Source organism: Schistocerca piceifrons, chromosome X, assembly GCF_021461385.2.
Source record: "Schistocerca piceifrons isolate TAMUIC-IGC-003096 chromosome X, iqSchPice1.1, whole genome shotgun sequence".
NCBI classification, from domain to species: Eukaryota; Metazoa; Arthropoda; class Insecta; order Orthoptera; family Acrididae; genus Schistocerca; species Schistocerca piceifrons.
In genome coordinates, this window is record NC_060149.1 from 304,227,289 (window position 1) to 304,247,385 (window position 20,097).

Here is a 20,097-nt window from a genome sequence, read left to right on the forward strand (position 1 = left end):
GATATTACCAGTTGTGGAGTAAATTCGTTTTTTATGATCTAAAGATAGATCGTGATATCACCCTATATGAAAGAAATAATTAAGGGAAATTTAGTTGAATTATGCTTGCCAGTCTTGCGAGCATTCGAAGCACTCAGGGGAAGAGAACTGAAAATTTTCATACAGGCTACAGTAAATCCCGGTGCTCCTACTGTACCAGTCAGTGCTATTGCATGCCAACCACAACAATGCAGCAAACAGTTAAAATTTTGTAAGTTCGAGAGCGAAGCTATCTTTTTTATATAGCGGTGTCGACACGAGGCGAGCGCGAATAATAACATTTCACCACCGAGAGTGCGTCAGGGGGAAAACACAAAATAGGCGCTTTTCTCAAGCCACAAGAAAAAACCTCAGCAGAAATGTAGTGGGACGGAGCATCTGGACAGGATAATGTCACCTTCGTAAAGTGATGAAAGAAACGCTTTTGCTAATGCAACAACGCGTACCAGAAGCTTCTACGAAGCAGTCCTATATAACAAACTCGTTAATCAATCATACCAGAGTGAGAATCGCTGATGCTCCCATAATAGCAAGGCCTGTGTCTTGACATCGGGTAAACACATTACTGGCCATTAAAATTGCTTCACCACGAAGATGACGTGCTACAGACGCGAAATTTAAAGGGACAGGAAGAAGATGCTGTGATATGCAAATGATTAGCTTTTCAGAGCATTAACACAAGGTTGGCGCCGGAGGCGACACCTACAACGTGCTGACATGAGCAAAGTTTCCAACCGATTTCTCATACACAAACAGTAGTTGACCGGCGTTGCCTGGTGAAACGTTGTTGTGATGCCTCGTGTAAGGAGTTTCCGACTTTGATAAAGGTAGGATTGTAGCCTATCGCGACCGCGCTTTATCGTATCGCGACATTGCTCCTCGCGCTGGTCGAGATCCAATGACTATTAGCAGAATATGGAATCGGTGTGGTCAGGAGGGTAATACGGAACGCCATGCTGGATCCCAACGGCCTCGTATAACTAGCAGTAGAGATGACAGGCATCTTATCCGCATGGCTGTAACGGACCGTGCAGCCTCGTCTCGATCCCTGAGTCAACAGATGGGGACGTTTGCAAGACAACAACCATCTGCACGAACAGTTCGACGACGTTTGCAGCAGCATGGACTATCAGCTCGGAGACCGTGGCTGCGGTTACCCTTGACGCTCCATCACAGACAGGAGCGCCTGCGATGGTGTACTCAACGACGAACCTGTGTGCACGAGTGGCAAAACGTCATTTTTTTCGGATGGACCCAGGTTCTGTTTACAGCATCATGATGGTCGCATACGTGCCGACATCGCGGCGAACGCACATTGAGAGCGTGTATTCGTCATCGCCATCTGGCGTATCACCCGGCGTGATGGTATGGGGTGCCAATGGTTACACGTCTCGGTCACCTCTTGTTCGCATTGACGGCACTTTGAACAGTGGACGTTACATTTCAGATGTGTTACGACCCGTGGCTCTACCCTTCATTCGATCCCTGCGAAACCCTACATTTCAGCAGGATAATGCACGACCGCATGTTGCAGGTCCTGTACGGGCCTTTCTGGATACAGAAATTGTTCGAATGCTGCCTAGGCCAGCACCTTCTCCAGATCTCTCACCAATTGAAAACGTGTGGTCAATGGTGGCCGAGCAACTGGTTCGTCACAATACGCCAGTCACTACTCTTGATGAACTTTGGTACCGTGTTGAAGCTGCATGGGCAGCTGTACCTGTACACGCCACCCAAGCTCTGTTTGACTCAATGCCCCGGCGTATCAAGGCCGTTATTACGGCAAGAGGTGGTTGTCTGGGCACTGATTTCTCAGGATCTATGCACCCAAATAGCGTGAAAATGTAATCACATGTCAGTTCTAGTATAATATAATTGTCCAATGAATACCCGCTTATCATCTGCATTTCTTCTTGGTGCAGTAATTTTAATGGCCAGTAGTGTATTAGCCCATACTTCGCTCCATAAATACCCCAGCACTTTAGCTCGTAAGGCAGTTGATCAGACGGATCGATGGCGCACATGACATTCGCACTCAATTCCGTGATTACGGTAAAGTGACTTTTGCACAAATCTGTTGGAGATTTCCTGCACGTTACTGAGCAACTACAGCTGCTACTGGGAAAGATAGCTACCTCGCCAAAATCGTCAGTCGCGGACTGCAACACCGCAGCCTTCCACTGTCGCAGATGGGTGGACCTGAGAGTCCTCCCTATTGTCCTGGGTCAGGACAACAGCGTTTCTGATACTTCGGAGGACTGACCTGGGCCTACCTGAACGGCAGGCCAAGATCGTCGTACCACACGACCACACGGCAGCCGTCATAGCAGTTAAACGGATGAAGAAGAACGGCGGTGAGGCGGTGAGCGGGAAGGGACAGAGCACCTCCCACATAGTTGTGTGTATGTCCAGCAAACACTACGCCTACACTCACTGCCGCGGCAATGCGGTGCGGCCAGCGCCAGAGCCACGGCGGCCGGCAAACCGCCATAGCAGCAGCCGGCTAGGAACGGAGAATGCAGCGTCAGCTACCTAGAGCGGGCTGAAGGCCGCTCATGATGAGAATCCTCGGCAGGCATCGACAGCCGACGTCAACACTCAGTCGAGGCACTGATTGTAACTTATGAAAATAAGTAACCCTGAATCTGTCAACCGCAATAAGTCACCATCATCCTACCAAGGAAAACTGGCAAGGAGCGAACTGGAGGGGGGGGGGGGGGGGGTGCCCCTAACAAAACAGAACCATCTCTGTTTCCTTCCTCCCAACGGTCGCCCCTTGCAGTGCAAAGGAATTGCTACCTGGCTAGCGGTGGTTTTCCTTTCACTAATTGGAGGTTAACGGTATTTGAGCACCGAAGCAGATATCCTGCACGCCATATATCTAACACTTCATAGGCTGGCACTGCACGAGGCCCTGGCTGTCATTCTGAACATAAAAACTTTTCAAGTTGAGAGCAGTTTTTGAAATTTCGCTGTGAGAATTTTCCGAATATATTGGTGATTCAACGAATTTACGCAGATAATTATTGAAGGTACGTATTGAATGTTTAGTGTGGTACTTCTTGCTCATGACTGTAATGTTCTGACATTACGGATTATATGTAAGACTGTTTTCCTTGTTTTCAAAAGTGTCAGAAACGGTTCTATGAGAACCTATAGCAGATATATATGCAGGGTGTTACAAAAAGGTACGGACAAACTTTCAGGAAACATTCCTCACACTCAAAGAAAGAAAACATGTTATGTGGACAAGTGTCCGGAAACCCTTACTTTCCATGTTAGAGCTCATTTTACTACTTCTCTTCAAATCACATTAATCATGGAATGGAAACACACAGCAACAGAATGTACGAGCATGACTTCAAACACTTTGTTACAGGAAATGTTCAAAATGTCCTCCGTTAGCGAGAATATATGCATCCACCCTCCGTCGCATGGAATCCCTGATGCGCTGATGCAGCCCTGGAGAATGGCGTATTGTATCACAGTCGTCCACAATACGAGCACGAAGAGTCTCTACATTTGGTACCGGGGTTGCGTAGACAAGAGCTTTCAAATGCCCCCATAAATGAAATTCAATAGTGTTGAGGTCAGTAGAGCGTGGAGGCCATGGAATTGGTCCGCCTCTACCAATCCATCGGTCACCGAATCTGTTGTTGAAAAGCGTACGAACACTTCGACTGAAATGAGCAGGAGCTCCATTGTGCATGAACCACATGTTGTGTCGTACAGCACAGGTGGAGTATCCCGTATGAAATCATGATAACGTGCTCGATTGAGCGTAGGTGGAAGAACATGGGGCCCAATCAAGACATCACCAACAATGCCTCCCCAAACGTTCACAGAAAATTTGTGTTGATGACGTGATTGCACAATTACGTGCGGATTCTCGTCAGCCCACACATGTTGATTGTGAAAATTTACAGTTTGATCACGTTGGAATGAAGCCTCATCCGTAAAGAGAACATTTGCACTAAAATGAGGATTTACACATTGTTGGATGAACCATTCACAGAAGTGTACCCGTGGAGGCCAATCAGCTGCTGATAGTGCCTGCACACGCTGTACATGGTACGGAAACAACTGGTTCTCCCGTAGTACTCTCCATACAGTGACGTGGTCAACGTTACCTTGTACAGCAGCAACTTATCTGACGCTGACATTAGGGTTATCGTCAACTGCACGAAGAATTGCCTCGTCCATTGCAGGTGTTCGCGCCTTTCTAGTTCTTCCCCAGTCGCAAGTCATAGGCTGGAATGTTCCGTGCTCCCTAAGACGCCTATCAATTGCTTCGAACGTCTTCCTGTCGGGACACCTTCGTTCTGGAAATCTGTCTCGATACAAACGTACTGCGCCACGGCTAGTGCCCTGTGCTAATCCATACATCAAATGGGCATCTGCCAACTCCGCATTTGTAAACATTGCACTGACTGCAAAACCACTTTCGTGATGAACACTAACCTGTTGATGCTACGTACTTTTGTGCTTGATGCTAGTACTGTAGAGCAATGAGTCGCATGTCAACACAAGCACCGAAGTCAACATTACCTTCCTTCAACTGGGCCAACTGGCCGTGAATCGAGGAAGTACAGTACATACTGACGAAACTAAAATGAGCTCTAACATGGAAATTAAGCGTTTCCGGACACATGTCCGCATAACATCTTTTCTTTATTTGTGTGTGAGGAATGTTTCCTGAAAGTTTGGCCGTACCTTTTTGTAACACCCTGTATATATTTTTTCCGTTTCATATATGGTTGCCTAAAGTTAAAGTACTAACGATAATATGTGACATTTCCACGACTGGTAACCAGTAGCTATATACGAACTGCATGCAAGGTTTGTGATAGTAGACGACGCACAAAATTTGATAGTTGTTTATTAATGATTTCTATTTACTATCTGAGTTATTATTTTAATGTCAGAACCAACGCTACAGATTAAAATTTTTATGAGGCTAGTGTTATTCATGGATTTGACTGAGACAGAACAGAAACTCTGGCTCCAGTCCGGCACGCTGATGACTAATTATTCAAGTAAGCCACAGTACTGTTACAAGGAGCTGTGCATATTGCATATGGCTGTTACACATAATACTGGTAGATGGTTGCAATGACATGAATCAGCTGTTTATCTTTCTTACTTTTGGAGAAGCTGAGATTATGCCATGACGTTTGTGGATGTTTATCCCACTTTTCCTAAAGTACCAAATTACGTATGACGGGACCTCATTGTGTGATTCGCAAATTCTCATATTTCATTTAAGTAATTTATATTTGAATAAGAAACTTTAGTAATGTGGATGGGTGGAATGTAGTTGGTAAATTACGGCACAATGTTGGGGGCCACCGCCTCATGTCCAGCACTTCCACAGAACAAACGCACGTTCGTAACTGCAGTCCCTTTGCCACAGGTATCAACAGAACTACGAGATCAGCGATGCAGACGCTTCACTTTGGAAGTGAGCGACATACATATGTAAAATGGTTCAAATGTCTCTGAGCACTATGGGACTTAACATCTGAGGTCATCAGTCCCCTAGACTTAGAACTACTTAAACCTAACTAACCTAAGGACATCACACACGTCCATGCCCGAGGCAGGATTCGAACCTGCGACCGTAGCAGTCGCGCGGTTCCGGATACATATGTAAAAATTAATTTTTTATAGCATTATCAGATTAACGCAACTGTTACGCGACAAGGCTTTTTCCATTCACTATCAAGCATAATAATGCCCATTCCGCAAATTATTTTCTTTTTTCCCGAACAAATGGTATTTGAATGCTCTCGCTAGATTACTCTTCACGATAACTTATGGTTAACTGCAAAATTGTTCTACTTTCAGAGCATCGCTATAGATTCTGCGATGATACGCAGCTAACAAACAATGACGTAAGAGAGACTAGTAAGAGCTTTGAGGTTGACGGACATCATTTTGAGCATTTATTGCATTAATGTGGTATTTACAGGTACTCACGCTGTAACAGCATGCTTTCTCAGAAATTTCATTATTTAGTGTCAATTGCCAATTTTCGTACCATACAGATATCTTGTCTGAATCGTTTTGCAACTGGTTTTGATTTTCTAATGCCTTTACTAGACGATAAATGACAGCATCATCTGCAAACAACCCAAGACGGCTGCTCAGATTGTCTATTAAATCGATTATATAGACAAGGAACAGCAGAGGGCCTATAACACTACCTTGGGAAACACCAGAAATTATTTATGATGTGTAGATGTCATCTAGGGAAAGGAGCAGGGAAGGTGAGGCACCACTTGGTTTGCCTGCTCACTTTCCTTGCGTAGTATGTTTACAAATTGCATGTACAGTGTTCATCGCATGTTACCTGTGGCGTATAGGTATGAATAGAACATATTTTTAATTTTATTGCAAGTAGAACTGCCAAAATGTTGAAGAGTTTCAGATTTAAATGTGGAGCTTTTTAGTCTCTTTGTATCGAAATTTAGAAGATCGCCAGTGTATGTCCGAAACTGGTAACGATAAAAAGCGTGTTTTCAGTTACGTCTGGAAGAAATAAAGAGAATTGTATGAACGTATATACCTTCCACCCTGAACTCTCCTCTTCCTCTAGGAGGCAAGGCTCTGTCTGTCACAAGATAGAATGTAGGGGGAGTGATGCACGAGTAATACTTCCGCTAAACGTCCTTGCAATCACCAGCCTGGGTTGTAGCACATCATAAGGGCCTCTTTCCTGAGTTACGGTGGAGCTTGCAGCGATCTGTGAGGTGGATGGAACAACGTGATCATTAACACGGCTCACAGAGCGGAAACGGCAGCCGTCTCTGATGGCGGCATTACACAACCTGGAGGAAGGCAGCAGTTCTTCCAGTAATCACAGTTGACGGAAATCGAAGAGACTGTTACGGTAACAGTGACGTAACCTGCAGTCGTTTCTGGGACGACTTCAGCGGATGGGATACTGCGATGTGGAACGCAATGGAAAATGATATTTCCCTAGAACATGTAATTGTCTTCTAGAAATGACGTGCTGACTTCCTCCTGGGTATAATAGCCGAGAATTAAAATACTCCTCTCATTCGAATCTCCAGGAAGGAGGAGAGGGTAGGGGTTGGACCACTCGGGTGGAGCTATCAAACAAGGGTGGGCACAAGAGTGCTAAGGCAGGGCGGGAAACTAGAAAAAGGTAGAAATGGAAAGTGTGCAAACAGATATTTTACAAATCATAGAGAAGTGGGTATCATAGGACTATTCATACAGTGTCAGATAACGTTAGGGCTGGTGCAGGAGTAATAACGTATTGGGAAATTGGCAGCAGAGTGAAGGACTGTGCAGCAAACACAAAGAGCATTAATGATTAAATTGAACGGATATCTAATAGTAATTGTAATCATACAAGTTACGTGCCAACTGCAGATGTGTTGTGTGATGTCCTTAGGTTAGTTAGGTTTAAGTTTTTCTAAGTTGTAGGGGACTGATGACCATAGATGTTAAGTCCCATAGTGCTCAGAGCCATTTGAACCAAGCCAACTACAGTTGTGGACGACAGTGAAATTTAAAAAAGAAAGTATTTGATCATGTGAATGAACTCGTGAAATATGTCAAAGATGATGAGAACTTAATCATAATGGGAGACTGGAATGTGTTGGGAGGGGAAGATAGAGAACAAAAAATAATGGGTGGGTTTGCTCTCGGTAACCGAAACGAGTGGGGAGAAATATTCTGTGTGGGGTGCGAGCTGTTAATTGCGAACACATATTTAGAGAACCCCTTGAGAGAGAAGTGAACATGGCAGACTCATAGGATCAAAGAAGTTGTTTAGAATGAATATTTGATAAGATAACGATTTAAGAGTGAAGTTAAGTATTGCATGAGTTATCCAGGGACTGAAATTGACGGTGACAATATCCCAGTACTTACAAGTGCAAGTTGAAATTCAAAACGGTTAAGTGAAAGAAACTTAAAATTCGGAACGCAGCGTAGTTGAAAGAATCACAAATAAAGTCTATTTGGGAACAACATGTGGCAAAATAGCGGTACTTCAGGAAGATGCTGATGCGGAGAACCAAAAAAATAGTCCTAAAAGAGGCGTATATGCAGCTGAAAATGTACTGAAATTGAAAAACGTAAAAAAGTAGTAGCTATGGATAACAGATGAGACACTGGATTTAGTAGAGAAACAGCGAAAACAGGAAATCGTTGAAAATGAACAGCAAGAATATAGGTCATTTAAGAATCAAATTATCTGATATTTTATAAAAGCTAAAGAGAAAGGTATGGAGAAAAGATATCATGAGACAGATACAGAACTCAAAGAGGGTAACGTAGCTGATGCACACAGCATATTAAAAATGAGGAGCACAGTGATTAAAGATGAAAACGGTAATCGAGTAAAATGAAGCGAGGAGATGTAAAAAATGCTTACCGAAGCTTTAAAGGAGCCAGTAGATGTGAGTCCGCTTGGAATTGAGGACGCGGTGTAAGATTGTGATGCTGGGCAAACATTGCTCTTTTCTAAATTCAAAAAAGTTTTACATTAACTTGGAAGAAGCAGATATTCAGGTATAGACAAAATACCATCGGTACTATTGCATGCCTCACGTCAAGAGGCGGAGAAAGTATGAAACTTATGTAAATGGGAAAGTTCCACGACATTTTGAAAAGAATATAGTTATTCGACTCTTGTAAAAGTCAGGAGCTGATGCACGAGGATATCGCTGTGCAGTTAATCTAGTATAATGAGCAGCAAGATTACTCACGAAAGCACTTCCGCAAAAAATTGAAGGGAAATTTGGAAGTCAGTTAAGAGACGACCAGCTAGGTTTTAGGAGAAACAAGGGCATTCGAGATAAAATTTTGGCACTTCATTTAACAACAGAGGGCAGATTTAGAGAAAAATAAGAAAACGTACATTGCATTTATAAACTTAGAAAAGCGTTTCGATAATGTAGAATGGGATACGTCTTTTCCGTTGTTAGGCAGTGTGGTACCAATTGGAAGGACAGAAAGGTAATCCATTATCTTTATGTTAAGTAGAGTCGAGTAGTCAGCACTCACGGACTGATACAAGAAGCCAAAATCGGGAATAGCTGCCCAAAGTCACCACTTACGTAAAAGAGGCAAGGAGTGTATCTCGATGTGGTATATACAGAAACATAAAATCAGCATGATACGGTAACTTGTGGCAGAGAAGTGGTTACTGTAAGTGGCCACAAAGTGACTAGGGTGCTCCATGATATGGGACGTGTGCTAGCTGATAACTGTAACGCGCACGTAAACAAGAAGTAAACGCACAACATGTGAGCATTACGTAGGTCAAATGTTAAAGTAATACAAGCGACTTTTAAAGAGGTGAATTAATTTTGCTCTCTCGCAAGTAGAAGGGATAAAGAAGGAAGATGCGAGAAAGACATAACAGCAAATACTTCACAACTAACACACAAAAATATAAACTTTAAATAGAAAAATGTGAATGAAAAATTGTTTTCAAGCACATTTCTGTATCTGCGCGAAACATGGAAAATGAGAAAAATTATCAAACGAAAAACATAATGAAACGAAGAGGTAGAACAGTTGGGCACAAACTACGACGTGAGACGTTTGTTAAAACGACAGTTGAAGGGAAGGTAGAGGGGACGAATCACAGGGCCGGGGCTAAACATGATAACGCAGGGCAGATCCTCAATGACGTGGGACGCCAAATAGGATACCAAACAAGCGAGCTGCATAATACATGTCGATCCCTTTTCTCTAAATATAGAACGTCGTTTTTTTCTGTTGTAATATGTCTGAGTCTATAGTTGGAAGCTTAGCTTCGGTTGGTTTGGTCACCGAAAAGAGATTATTAAATACTCTTCTTTTCCTTAATTTTCAAAATTCAGAAGACTCCCTATTTTCAGTCTTTCATTCTATCATCAGAGGGAAGGTGGCGGTTTCATAGAGGACCTAACATTCTTTTCAGCCTTAATTTATTTGGCTTACTGCTGTTATGATACATTTTGTTTCTTCAGTTAGTTACCTTGTTTGGTTTATTACTGCATTCGCCGTGAGAGCAAATCCACAACCCTGTCGTTCGCCGAACAGCACAGGGAGACCCCCCTAAAACCTTATCTGGGATTGGGTGTTTTGTCTTCTAATCTGTTCCCTTTTGTGTTTTATTCTTTATGCTATTCCTTTTGCTGTTGCTGATGTAAGAGTGCTGGCGTACTTGTGGTCTTGGTACATCAACGACCTTGGCGAGTTAATGTATGGTGCGGAATTATGGGAGGAAGGATAATTGGCCTCCATTTTATCCATGGCAATCCAAATGGCGCAATGTATGCTTATTTCCTACGTAATGTTCTACCGATGTTACTGCAAGATGTTTCACTGCATGACAGAATGACGATGTACTTCCAACATGATGGATGTCCGGCACATAGCTCGCGTACGGTTGAAGCGGTATTGAATAGCATATTTCATGACATCTTGATAACTTGCCATTGTAGCAGCAGTAACCGATATAACATCTGGGCAGACACTTGTTGTCTTACATAGGCGTTGCCAACCACAGCGCCGTATTCTGCCCGTTTATATACCTCTGTATTTGAATACGCATGCCTATACCAGTGTCTTTGGCGCTTCAGTATATATAGTTGGTATTCCCGAGATATATTGAATTTCACCTGTATCTATAATAATGACGTAAGCCAAAGCAGTGAATTGCATTGGCCTACGTCATTACCATAAATTTAAGTGTTAGGAAGTCCTTTATGAAGGTCTGGAGTGTAGCTTCGTACACAAGTGAAATGTTGACGATAAACGGTTCATACGACAATTGAATAGAAGCTTTTGAAATGTGGTACTACAGAAGAATGCTGAAGATTAGATGGGTAGACCGTGTAACTAATGAGGAGATACTGAATAGAATTGGGGAGAAAAGAAATTTGTGGCACAACCTGAGTAGGAGAAGGAATCGGTTGATGGGACACATTCTGAGACATCAAGGAAACGTTACTTCGGTGTTCCACGTAAGTTTGGGGATACAAATTGTAGAGGGAGACTAAGAGGTGAATACAGTAACCAGGTTAAAATGGATGTAGGTTGGAGTAGTTGTTCGGAGATGGAGGGGCTTGCACAGGAAAGAGCGGCATGGAGAGCTGCGTCAACCAGTCTTTGGACTGAATACCACAACAACAGAACAATTTAGACGTGGAAATAGCATTGAGGCAATTAATTTGAAAGGAATCACTCATATTTTGGGCATCCAGTGTAAGTTACACAGTAACTGCAGTCTTCCAATAATTGGCCCATTATTTTAGCTAATACGCCTTACGTAATTTTACAGAACAATTTAGATATGGAGCTACATTATCAGAAAAAAATAATGGAACAAGACTTTGATAATTTTGCTGACATATTAGCAAGAAGTTTTTCTTCCAACATCACGCAGCTAAATTGAGAATCTACACTCCTGGAAATTGAAATAAGAACACCGTGAATTCATTGTCCCAGGAAGGGGAAACTTTATTAACACATTCCTGGGGTCAGATACATCACATGATCACACTGACAGAACCACAGGCACATAGACACAGGCAACAGAGCATGCACAATGTCGGCACTAGTACAGTGTATATCCACCTTTCGCAGCAATGCAGGCTGCTATTCTCCCATGGAGACGATCGTAGAGGTGCTGGATGTAGTCCTGTGGAACGGCTTGCCATGCCATTTCCACCTGGCGCCTCAGTTGGACCAGCGTTCATGCTGGACGTGTAGACCACGTGAGTCGACGCTTCATCCAGTCCCAAACATGCTCAATGGGGGACAGATCCGGAGATCTTGCTGGCCAGGGTAGTTGACTTACACCTTCTAGAGCACGTTGGGCGGCACGGGATACATGCGGACGTGCATTGTCCTGTTGGAACAGCAAGTTCCCTTGCCGGTCTAGGAATGGTAGAACGATGGGTTCGATGACGGTTTCGATGTACCGTGCACTATTCAGTGTCCCCTCGACGATCACCAGTGGTGTACGGCCAGTGTAGGAGATCGCTCCCCACACCATGATGCCGGGTGTTGGCCCTGTGTGCCTCGGTCGTATGCAGTCCTGATTGTGGCGCTCACCTGCACGGCGCCAAACACGCATACGACCATCATTGGCACCAAGGCAGAAGCGACTCTCATCGCTGAAGACGACACGTCTCCATTCGTCCCTCCATTCACGCCTGTCGCGACACCACTGGAGGCGGGCTGCACGATGTTGGGGCGTGAGCGGAAGACGGCCTAACGGTGTGCGGGACCGTAGCCCAGCTTCATGGAGACGGTTGCGAATGGTCCTCGCCGATACCCCAGGAGCAACAGTGTCCCTAATTTGCTGGGAAGTGGCGGTGCGGTCCCCTACGGCACTGCGTAGGATCCTACGGTCTTGGCGTGCATCCGTGCGTCGCTGCGGTCCGGTCCCAGGTCGACGGGCACGTGCACCTTCCGCCGACCACTGGCGACAACATCGATGTACTGTGGAGACCTCACGCCCCACGTGTTGAGCAATTCGGCGGTACGTCCACCCGGCCTCCCGCATGCCCAACTGCACATACGGTTCACGTCCACGCTGTCGCGGCATGCTGCCCGTGTTAAAGACTGCGATGGAGCTCCGTATGCCACGGCAAACTGGCTGACACTGACGGCGGCGGTGCACAAATGCTGCGCAGCTAGCGCCATTCGACGGCCAACACCGAGGTTCCTGGTGTGTCCGCTGTGCCGTGCGTGTGATCATTGCTTGTACAGCCCTCTCGCAGTGTCAGGAGCAAGTGTGGTGGGTCTGACACACCGGTGTCAATGTGTTCTTTTTTCCATTTCCAGGAGTGTATATAGCGAAAGAAGCAGTTGTTGCTCCTCAGTAGATAAAGGGCATACTTTGAACACTTGAACACTTGATTAATTTGTGCCGTAATTTATCCCGCAATAAAATTGGTATTTTTTTTAATATTATAAGCTTCATAAACGAAAGATGATTTTTGCTATTTGTTAATATTATCGTTTACTATGATATGTTGTCACTGGTACAGTGTCGACCATTTAGAGGTCTGTAAATACCAGAACAAATTTTGCAGCCAAGATTCGTAATGAGTTCTCTCTATCGGCAACGTTCTCAGATAAATGAGGAAAGTTGAGGAAAGTTAAACGGACAGCGCGTTATTTGCATGCAACTGACAATATAATTTTTCATCTTAATGATGTGACGGCGTCGAGTGCTGTTACTGACAGGAGGCAATCTTCCTTCAGTACTGGGAAAAAGAATTTTTCAGAACAAATGCAGTGCAATTAGGAAGAACTCAAAACTCGTGTAATACAATTCTAATGGGATGAATTTTCGGTATGTGATTTAGATAGCATATTGTGCTACGTACTGGACTGCCCTTTGTGTTGCACCCTCTTTCGAACTAACATAATTTACATATTAAATATCAAAAATCGTGCTACAACTGATTATCACATAATTTGTGACTGTAAGATTATTAATCCTTGATTTCGAGGAAAGTTTTTGTGTCGCAGGACGAATACTTTGTACATCATGATAACAACTACTGTTGGAGAAAACTTGTTCTCTCCAGTAATACATCCATTAGAGCTTTAATACGTCCAGATAATGCGTAACTCAAAAATGCTATGCTTGCTAATATGATACAACACAAAAAAATACAGACATCACGTTGAACACTGCCTGATGCAATGAAAATAATAATTTTGTGTTTTAATAACAGGTTTTCGGAGAAATGGTTAGAGATAGAACATTAGCTCAAATGAAGAATATTGCAGAAAATAGTCTATCGTGGCTATATGAAAGAAACTATCCTGGTATCCTCTTTAGTTTTGTTAAAAAGTGAGGGTAAATGTAAAACACATCGACGAATTTGTAATTTGCTCTTCCCAAATGTAGCTCTTTCTCTGAACCACTTCCTTACTTCACACTTTTCCTCTCGTCTCGCTCAGGTGGCCGAAGACTGTCAGAGTAGGGTATTTCCTTCAATGTACCGAAAGTTCGTTGATGCAGATGCACAAGAGTCCGTAACGATTCAGCTCTTCCCCCCAAACTGTGCGGAAAACTACCCAAAGGCGGCACTAGCCACTTCTCTAGGTAACATTATCAATTATCTTTCACACAGAGGTTAGTTAGACCCGACTAAAAACATTGCAGGTCACTCCATTTTGTATAAAGAAAGATAAAAAACATTCATGTTATCACATACCAATGTAATGCAGCAGATAAAACAACAGATTCCATATCCCTAGATTCTCGAAAGGCATTCCATACCGTACCGCATTGTCTTCTGATAACCTATGCAGGGTGGTCTATTGATAGTGACCGGGCCAAATATTTCACGAAGTAAGCACCAAACGAAAAAAACTACAAAGAACGAAACTCGTCTAGCTTGAAGGGGGAAACCAGATGGCGCTATGGTTGGCCCGCTAGATGGAGCTGCTATAGGTCAAACGGATATCAACCGCGTTTTTTAAAATAGGAACCCCCTTTTTTATTACATATTCGTGTAGTACGTAAAGAAATATAAATGTTTTAGTTGGACCACTTTTTTCGCTTTGTGACAGATGCCGCTGTAATAGTCACAAACGTGTAAGTACGTGGTATCACGTAACATTCTGCCAGTGCGGACGGTATTTGCTTCGTGATACATTACCCGTGTTAAAATGGACCGTTTACCATTGCGGAAAAGGTCGATATCGTGTTGATGTATGGCTATTGTGATCAAAATGCCCAACGGGCGTGTGCTATGTATGCTGCTCGGTATCCTGGACGACATCATCCAAGTGTCCGGACCGTTCGCCGGACAGTTACGTTATATAAGGAAACGGGAAGTGTTCAGCAACATGTTGAACGCCAACCACGACCTGCAGCTAATGATGCCCAAGTAGGTGATTTAGCTGCTGTCGCGGCTAATCCGCAAATCAGTAGCAGACAAATTGCGCGAGAATCGGGAATCTCAGAAACGTCGGTGTTGAGAATGCTACATCAACATCGTTTGCACCCGTACCATATTTCTATGCACCAGGAATTGCATGGCGACGACTTTGAACGTCGTGTACAGTTCTACCACTGGGCACAAGAGAAATTACGGGACGATGACAGATGTTTTGCGTTTTGCACGCGTTCTATTTAGCGACGAAGCGTCATTCACCAACAGCGGTAACGTAAACCGGCATAATATGCACTATTGGGCAACGGAAAATCCACGATGGCGACAAGTGGAACATCAGTGACCTTGGCTGGTTAATGTATGGTGCGGCATTACGGGAGGAAGGATAATTGGCCCCCATTTTTTATCGATGGCAATCTAAAAGGTGTAATGTATGCTGATTTCCTACTTAATGTTCTACCGATGTTACTACAAGATGTTTCACTGCATGGCAGAATGGCAATGTACTTCCAACATGATGGATGTCCGGCACATAGCTCGCATGCGGTTGAAGTGGTATTGAATAGCATATTTCATGACAGGTGGATTGGTCGTCGAAGCACCATACCATGGCCTCCACGTTCACCGGATCTGGCGTCCCCGGATTTCTTTCTGTGGGGAAAGTTCAAGGATATTTGCTGTCGTGATCCACCGACAACGCCTGACGACATGCGTCAGCGCATTGTCAATGCATGTGCGAACATTACGGAAGGATAAACAAAGTAAGAGCCTACGGAATATCAGACCAGCTGTGTGGCTGGATTGAAGAGTTTTTAGCAAACAGAACACAGCATGTTGTTATCAATGGAGAGACGTCTACAGACGTTAAAGTAACCTCTGGCGTGCCACAGGGGAGTGTTATGGGACCATTGCTTTTCACAATATATATAAATGACTTAGTAGATAGTGTCGGAAGTTCCATGCGGCTTTTCGCGGATGATGCTGTGGTATACAGAGAAGTTGCTGCATTAGAAAATTGTAGCGAAATACAGGAAGATCTGCAGCGGATAGGCACTTGGTGCAGGGAGTGGCAACTGACCCTTAACATAGACAAATGTAATGTATTGCGAATACATAGAAAGAAGGATCCTTTATTGTATGATTATATGATAGCGGAACAAACACTGGTAGCAGTTACTTCTGTAAAATATCTGGGAGTATGCGTACGGAACGATTTGAAGTGGAATGATCATATAAAACTGATTGTTGGTAAGGCGGGTACCAGGTTGAGATTCATTGGGAGAGTGCTTAGAAAATGTAGTCCATCAACAAAGGAGGTGGCTTATAAAACACTCGTTCGACCTATACTTGAGTATTGCTCATCAGTGTGGGATCCGTACCAGGTCGGGTTGACGGAGGAGATAGAGAAGATCCAAAGAAGAGCGGCGCGTTTCGTCACTGGGTTATTTGGTAACCGTGATAGCGTTACGGAGATGTTTAATAAACTCAAGTGGCAGTCTCTGCAAGAGAGGCGCTCTGCATCGCGGTGTAGCTTGCTCGCCAGGTTTCGAGAGGGTGCGTTTCTGGATGAGGTAACGAATATATTGCTTCCCCCTACTTATACTTCCCGAGGAGATCACGAATGTAAAATTAGAGAGATTAGAGCGCGCACGGAGGCTTTCAGACAGTCGTTCTTCCCGCGAACCATACGCGACTGGAACAGGAAAGGGAGGTAATGACAGTGGCACGTAAAGTGCCCTCCGCCACACACCGTTGGGTGGCTTGCGGAGTATCAATGTAGATGTAGATGTAGATGTAGAAGGAGAACTACTCGCTGTTGAGAGGAATGTCGTTACTCGTATTGCTGAATGCATTGAGGTTGAAGGACATCATTTTCAGCATGTATTGCATTGATGTGGTATTTACAGGTAATCAAGCTGTAACAGCATGCCTTCTCAGAAATGATAAGTTCACAAAGGTACATGTATCACATTGGAACAACCGAAATAAAATGTTCAACCGTACCTACGTTCTGTATTTTAATTTAAAAAACCTACCTGTTACCAACTGTTCGTCTAAAATTGTGAGCCATATGTTTGTGACTATTATAGCGGCATCTATCACAAAGCGAAGAAAGTGGTCCAACTAAAACACTCATATTTCTTTACGTACTACACGAATATGTAATAAAAATTGAGTGTTCCTATTTTTAAAAAATCGCAATTGATATCCGTTTGACCAATGGGAGCGCCATCTAGCGGGCCAACCATAGCGCTATCTGGTTTCCCCCTTCAACCTAGACAAGTTTTGTTCTTTGTACTTTTTTTCGTTTGACGCATATTTCGTGAGATATTTGTCCCGGTCACGATTAATGGACCACCCTGTCTACAGTCCACCTTCATAAAGAGGTGCATTTTTAGCAATAGAACCCAGTGCACATACAGGACGGAAAATGTTAAATATAATCGAAAGTAACGCCGGGCCACTCACAAGGAAGTGCAAAACGGCAGATTGTATTCTCCCTACACACGAACTGTTGATCACATATTTAACAGTGCAGTCATATTGTTCGCTGATGGTATTATTGTGTACCCGAAATTACTGTCGCAAAACAAAGTGGACAGTCTTCCCACATGCTGCAGTGAGTAACAACTCTCGTTAAATATTTATACACCTCCGTCCAAAAAACTCCGAGACTGATTTTATTCCTTGTGTGTAGGTGGTGGTGGTGGTGGTAAGTTCCTATGGGGCCAAACTGCTAGGCTTACAGAGTACTTAATCTAAATTTTAAAAAATGGTTCAAATGGCTCTGAGCACTATGGGACTTAACTTCTGAGGTCATTAGTCCCCTAGAACTACTTAAACCTTTCCAACCTAAGGACATCACACACACCCATGCTCGAGGCAGGATTCGAACCTGCGACCGTAGCGGTCACGCGGTTCCAGGCTGTAGCGCCTAGAACCGCTCGGGCACTCCGGCCGGCATCTAACTTAAAATAACTGACGCTAAGGGCAACACACATACCCATGCCCGAGGGAGTACTGGAACCTCCGACGAGGGGAGCCGCGCGAACCGTGGCAAGGCGCCCTTGACTGTGCGGCTACCCCGTGCGGCTCTTTGTGAACAACCGAAGTCAGTGCAGTACCTACAGTGGCACCTTGAACTGGCCACTGTAAGCAACAAATAAGATTTCGACTAGTCGGTTGTAAACTGACAGTGTTACGTAGCGGGCGTGCGGCTGTAGCTCGCCGACGTCGTAGTCACAAACAGTAATGGAGCAATGTCTCTAAAAGAAGTGTTCGAGATATTCTTCAGAATGTTTTGAAGAAGGGAAAAGTGTGTGCAAAGTTTGTCCCAGAGACCTTCACTCACGAACAAAAACAACGACGCGTGGACGTCTGATTGAAATGCAAACCGTGGACTTTTCTTCCTGGGAAAAATCATCATCGGTGACGAGACTTAGTGTTGTTTATACGAACCTACCACAAAGCCAGAAATCCACATGACTGGTTAACCGTTTGGCGGCATAACCGTTATTCAAGCCAACTTGGAGCGCGAGTTGAAAAACACCCCTAAGGAGGACTTTGCTGACAATATCATATGGTTGTTTGAACGTTACATACTTTAAATCAAAAGTTCTCGAGCTTCTAGCGGCTCAACGAATGAATCATGTGATCTCAGGCAAGAATCGCAACAAGACCTCCGACAAGGGACAGGAAAAGAAACTTGCTTTTTGCCGTTCTGTGGCTCAGTCTCGGGTAAGATAAGCCGACTGCTGAAAAGACACAAGAGCAAATCAATCTTCAGGCCTCTGACAGAAATCCAGCAATTACTGAGACTAGCTAAAGATGCAATAGGTCTTAGAACACCCAGGGTCTACAGGATACCTTGCGATAGTGGCCAGTCTTGCGTCAGCTCATCAGCACGCTCTGAACGACAACGCAGGAAGAATCATCGGCGGTTTTATCGCTTACGCTACCCCGATTACCCGAGAGATCCTCATTAGCTGAACATGCTTTGGAAAACAGTCACCGGATCAAGTTTGACGAAACCTCAGTTCCAACAGCTTCTGGGGCTGTGTAATTAAGAAAGCCATCAGAATAAAAATCACCTATAACACCCTTAATAGAGACGGCAGTCTGCATGTCAGCGCGGCGTGGGATCCAGCGATCGCGAGGCTAGCCGGCTGTAGTGGCCGAGCGGTTCTAGGCGCTACAGTCTGGAACCGCGTGACCGCTACGGTCGCAGGTTCGAATCCTGCCTCGGGCATGGATGTGTGTGATGTCCTTAGGTTAGTTAGGTTTAAGTAGTTCTAAGTTCTAGGGGACTGATGACCTTAGAAGTTAAGTCCCATAGTGCTCAGAGCCATTTGAACCATTTTTTTGATCGCGACGTTATGGCGGGCACATCGAACGCCGAGTCAACGTACGAGTATGCTCATTCACTACTGGCCATTAAAATTGCTACACCACGAAGATGACGTGCTACAGACGCGAAATGATTAGCATTTCAGAGCATTCATACAAGGTTAGCGCCGGTGGCGACACCTACAATGTGCTGATATGAGGAAAGTTTCCAACCGATTTCTCATACACAAACAGCAGTTGACCGGCATTGCCTGGTGAAACGTTGTTGTGATGCCTCGTGTAAGGAGGAGAAATGCGTACCATCACGTTTCCGACTTTAATAAAGGTCGGATTGTAGCCTATCGCGATTGCGGTTTATCGTATCGCGACATTGCTGCTCGCGTTGGTCGAGATCCAATGACTGTTAGCAGAATATGGAATTGACGGGTTCAGGAGGGTAATACGGAACGCTGTGCTGGATCCCAACGGCCTCGTATCACTAGCAGTCGAGATGACAGGCATCTTATCCGCATGGCTGTAGCGGATCGTGCAGCCACGTCTCTATCCCTGAGTCAACAGATGGGGACGTTTGCAGGACAACAACCATTTGCACGAACAGTTCGACGACGTTTGCAGCAACATGGACTCTCAGCTCGGAGACCATGGCTGCGATTACCCTAGACGCTGCATCACAGACAAGAGCGCCTGCGATGGTGTACTCAACGACGAACCTGGGTGCACGAATGGCAAAACGTCATTTTTTCGCATGAATCCAGGTTCTGTTTACAGCATCATGATGGTCGCATCTGTGTTTGGCGACATCGCGTTGAACGCACAT

The 20,097-nt window shown here is 44.5% G+C and overlaps 1 protein-coding gene across 1 annotated transcript in view; it reads right to left on the reverse strand.

The window, feature by feature from the left end:
- LOC124722325 (potassium voltage-gated channel protein Shal) overlaps positions 1–20,097 on the reverse strand; it is a 980,926-nt gene that overhangs the window by 160,441 nt on the left and 800,388 nt on the right. The window lies entirely within an intron of this gene.